The following is a 5,433-nucleotide window of genomic DNA, read 5'->3' as shown; positions in this document are numbered from 1 at the left end:
CAACTGAGCAATGCGACCAAGACCAGGGAGCAACATTGTCGCCTGCACAAGTTACCAAGCATATCATCAGGGAGAACATATAAAAGAAGGTTGAATGCCTAACATATTCACAATAACAAAAGACATAATCATCATAATAAATTTCAGAAGAAAATGTTCTCTTGATGCCCACAAGTTGAATATACCAGCTTTTCTTTCTCCTTAGACCCTGATTCCATTATGCTTTGACCACAGATGAAAACAACAGGGCCTGGTACTAGGTGAAGCATTTCTTCCACCTTCTTGATAAACTCTTTTCGATTTGACTTAGGAACAGCCTGTGACAACCACTGGAAACAGTCTGAGAAGTAAACAATAATTGGTTGTAGAGACGGCAAAATCTGCAAAATCATACAACCAGTCACAATATGTTAATAGCTACTGAAGTGACTTACTGAACATATTGTGGCCAAAATGGTAGCATAAATTATAAATAGAATATGATATAAAAAAATGGTGCCAGGATAGCCAAATAGATATGCATGTCCTGTGCATAGACAAAATGAGGACAGTTTAACTAAAATGTTTAAACCAATAATAGCATACCCCACAAAGTGCGCATGCCTCCATTACTATGTACTAGTCTTCTGCCAGGGTATCTGTGTTTTGCACAAGATCTTGAACTGAAAAGGAACAGATAAAGGAATGTTTTAGTTGGCCAATACTATAGTGCATTAAGTAACAATACCATTGCATAATGCAAAATGCATTGAAGAATTGGATGTGCCACAAGTTACAAGGCAATGGTTTCACTGCCCTAATATGTAAAATGAGGACAATGTTTCGTGCTCGTGGTGGCTGCGATTACAAAGACACTCGAACAAGAGGGGTAGCAGATCCGCGAGAGAGAGTGATCGGCTCCGGTGGATTGGGAGGCTAGGGTATGGAGTGAAGTGGAACAAATAGGGTGGCGACGGTTCTCACTCGGCCGGCGACAAGAGGGTGATGCGAGAGGGAGGCGGCGGTGATGAATCTGGGAAAGAGGAAGAGGAATGGGGAAATGGAAAGAAATCGGGAGAGGGGAGAATCAAATTTAGGGTTTTGATTTTAACTTATCTATTTATATTACAATACTTCTAAAAAGTTTGTTTTTTTTAATAACAAATGCAACACTCCTAGAAAATGTGTTGCATTTTAATTATAATGCAACACTTATTTGAAGGTGTTGCATATTTTTTTAAAAAAAATTGATATAGGATAACACTTACTGAAGTGTTGCTTCCAAAGTAATGCCTTAGGCTCATTTTGTAATAGTGAATTGTAGCAGCTATCATTCCAAGTAGCTGCTACAGCGTTGTGGCAGTTAACATTCCAAGTAGCTACTATAGCATTGTAATAGCTAACCATCGAGTTAGCTGCTACAACGTGTTGGCACAGCGAGGCCGACAAGAGGGGAGGGGTGAATTGCCTGAAATAGAAAAATAAAACCCTTCCTCGTTCTTCAACTCAGATTAGTAACACACTTATATAAATGAAATTAAGTAACTAATAAATCAAAAAGACACAAAGGAATTACTTGGTTATAACCTACGTGGTTGTTAATCCAAGGTAAAAGAAAGCGCTAAAAAATCTCCTTCGTGTAGGCGGAGAAACTTATTACACTCTTAAAAAGCTCAGGAATGTTCTAGGAAATGAAAGCTAGAGTTGATACCTATTTCCTAGGTCCAGGGGTCTTTTTATATCCCCTGGAAAATCTTATCCATAGTTTGAGGGTGTCTCCAAAGGGTTTGGAGGGCGCCTCCAGCGAGGCGCAGTGGATAACATTTTATCCCATGCGAACGACTACTTTAACTAGCCGAAGGTGCCTTCCAAACTCATGGAGGGTGCCTTCCATGCCTATAGAGGGTGCCTTCCATCCTTATGGAGGGTGCCTTCTATGCTTATGGAAGGCGCCTTCTGCCTGAAAGTGGTGAAAGCGCTGACGCGCCTCGAAGGCGCCTTCAACTCGTGTTGAGGGCTCCTCCAGCAGTATTCTCCAGCTCCTTTCGCTGTTCTGCTGCTCTGATCGCCTGGGTGATTGCGGCCAACCAAAATAGGGCTCACCCGAACCTAATTTTTTAGCTTTCTCCTCGAGCAGACTTCCGCTCCAATTTCTCGTCCCTCGAACGTTGCGTACGTTCTTCTCGTCCACCGGTGTACTCTCCGCAGTACCTTGTCCCTCTGATATACTGAGCCCGTCGGCTCCCTTCCAGTACCATCCTTCTCGCTAGCTGTGTCTTCCGCTCGACTTCCTGTGCTCCTAAACTTCTGCACACTTAGGCACCGGGATCAAATCAAAACAGGACCTAACTTAACTTGATTGATCACATCAAAATAACCATGGGGTCCAACACAACGTTGTAGCAGCTATCATTCCAAGTAGCTTATACAACGTTGTAGCAGCTAACATTCTATGTAAATTGCTATAACGCTGTAGCAGCTAACTCGATGGCTAGCTGCTACAACATTGTAGCAGCTATCATTCCAAATAATTACTACAGTGTTGTAGCAGTTAACATTCCAAATAGCTATTATAGCGTTGTGGCAGCTAACAATCGAGTTAGCTGTTGCAACGTTGCAGCAGCTATCATTCCAAGTAGCTGTTATAACGTTGTAGTAGCTAACATTTCAAATAATTACTAAAACGCTGTAGCAGCTAACTCGACGATTAGCTGCTAAAATGTTGTAGCAGCTATCATTCCAAGTAGCTGCTACAACATTATAGCAGTTAACATTCCAAGAAACTGCTACAGCGTTGTAGCAGCTATCATTCCAAGTAGCTACTACAATGTTGTAGCAACTATTATTCTAAGTAGTTACTATAACGTTATAACAGCTAACATTCCAAGTAATTACTATAACGTTGTAGCAGCTAACTCGACGGTTAGCTGCTATAACGTTGTAGCAGTTATCATTCCAAGTAGTTGCTACAATGTTATAACAGCTAATCGTCGAGTTAGCTACTATAGAGTTGTAGCAGCTATTATTCCAAGTAGCTGCTACAACGTTGTAGCAGCTAGCTGTGGAATTAATTAATAGTTTAGCATCCGAGACGTCCAATAAAGATAATCACGGATAAATGGTATATAATAAGAATAGAGGAGAGAAAATTATAACTTAAAATGAAATGACTTACCAAGTAGCTACTACAACATTGGAGCAGCTACTTGGACAGTTAGTTGCTACACGTTGTAGCAGCCACTTGGGCAATTAGCTGCTACAAGATATGACAGTTAACTGTCGAAGTAGCTGCTACAACGTGTAGCAACTAACTGTCCAAGTGGCTGCAGCTTACAGGCATTTGTAGCAAGCGTCGTCCTTGCACCTTGTAGCATTAATCCTTCTAATATATGTTCGGATCACAATGGGAAATAACAAATTAAAATGAAACAAATTACCATTGGCTATGAAATGGTAGAATTTATGTTTGACAAGTTCCCTGCAAATCATATAAGCAAAAGTAGCTAGAGTTTGTTAACAAGTGGCTGCTACACGTTTTTAACAAGTACATGGATAGTTAGCTGCTACAAGGTGTAGTAGTTAACTGTCGAAGTAGCTACTACAACTTATAGCATCTAGTTGTCCAAGTGGCTACAAGTGTTTGTAGCAGGCATCGATCTTGCATGTTGTAGCATAAATCTTTCCTTTCTTCTAATATTCCTTTAGGATTACGGTCAAGAATTATAACTTACAATGAAACAAATTACCATTGATTATGAAATGCAGATAGAATTGATGTTTAGCAAGTTACCTGCAAATTGTATAAGTAATAAATTGGTAGTATAGTAGCTAGAGCTTGTGCTTGGTAGGATATATATATATAGTGCAAAAAAAAATTGTACGGAGCTGAAAAATAGACAGTAAAGGGGAAAGCCTTACGATCGAGAATGAAGAAAGGGGAGATTTTACACCAACATTGCCTTTGTGTTCAATGCGCAGTTTGGGGAGCTTTAGTCATCTACGACGGAAAATGGCAGTAAAGGAGAAGGAAGGAGTGAGAGAGAGAGGCGAGGAATATTTAAAATTTGAGAAAATTCACTTGGCAATATTTTGAATTGAAGACAGAAGGGCGTTACATCTACGTGTCGTTCACCGTCACACACAGCGTTGCAAATATATATACTATTTAACCATTTTATGAACTTAGAAATTCCTTCGTATGTAGAATATTTTTCATATTTATCTACAAATTTATAAAGAATCATGGAAAAATAGGTATACGGGTCAGAAAAACATGTCATGAAACAATATATCGAGTTTACACCTTACCTATATTTAAAAAATATATCAAAATTTAATAAATATATAAAATTTAAAGAGTTTATCCTCTATTTAGAATAATATCTTACTATTTTATTAAAAATCTCCCTCCTTTACTAACTAACTTTGATGAAGCCTAAAATGTATTTACGTTAATGTCCTTTTTTCTATTTACACTAAAAATAATTTCAAAATTTATTAGTAATTCCACAAGCGAAATAATCAGTGATCTAGAGTTCGAGACTCAGCTACAACTTATTATTATAAATTTTTCTCATCATTAATTTTCTCTGGTTGTTTTATATAAAAACAAAATAGTTCTTTTTAGTCTCATATTTTAGAATTGACAACACTATGATCAAAAAAACTTCTATAAATATTTTAGGCCGACGATGTTAAAAAATATACTTTTCTTAGCTTTTTTTTAAAGTAAGGCAAGTATAATATTAAATTAAAATAATTTTTTTCATAGGGAAGCCCGTTGCAGTAGTCATTATTACATGGGTCTGATGAATCATACCCAAATAATTAATTCTTAGTTTATAAGGATGATACTAGAAAATTCAAACAATTCAGATTTTCAAAGACCCAAATAATTTATATATTATTATATTACGCATGCAACGCGTGTGCACGATGACACTGGACGGTATTAACCAATTAGAATTTCTTAATTTTTAAGATCATTATTAGACATTAAGTACTATCATATTTTATAACTCAATTATTTTTCATCGATTTTTATATTTAATTTTTAAAAATTATTTGTCTATATTAATAATTAATTATATTTTTAAAATAATATATATTAATTAAACATCTTATATTTATTTTTTAACTATCAGATTTTAGCCATTCAAATTTACCGAAATTTACCGATAATATAATAGTACACGTATTCTATTTCTAGGCTTTAACAACACGAGGTTTCCAGAAACAGCCAGGATATGGCATCTCCACGTCTTGTCTCCTCGTCAATTAGATGGTCTGGACATCTTCAAGATGTGTGCGATATCCACATGTACCCAGTCTCGTTGAGATGTGATATACCTCGTCCGATCGGCGTGAGGACACGGCGTGATATATCATCCTTGTAGCAAATGGGAATGATTTGCTTGTGTTCGTCAGACAGCAAACAGGAAACTAGAGCGTGAA

The 5,433-nt window shown here is 37.2% G+C and overlaps 1 long non-coding RNA gene across 1 annotated transcript; it reads right to left on the bottom strand.

Annotated features, from left to right (window-relative positions):
- LOC122021901 lies at positions 1-597 on the bottom strand. The gene is made up of 3 exons (XR_006122687.1): positions 586-597; positions 186-380; positions 1-42 (listed from the first exon to the last, which is right to left on the bottom strand). It is a non-coding gene; the product is annotated as an uncharacterized LOC122021901 (long non-coding RNA).
- Between the last annotated feature and the right edge of the window lie 4,836 nt (positions 598-5,433).

Source organism: Zingiber officinale, chromosome 9A, assembly GCF_018446385.1.
Source record: "Zingiber officinale cultivar Zhangliang chromosome 9A, Zo_v1.1, whole genome shotgun sequence".
Classification (NCBI taxonomy): Eukaryota; Viridiplantae; Streptophyta; class Magnoliopsida; order Zingiberales; family Zingiberaceae; genus Zingiber; species Zingiber officinale.
Note: the sequence above shows the minus strand (reverse complement) of the source record. Positions and strands in the feature narration are given on the sequence as shown.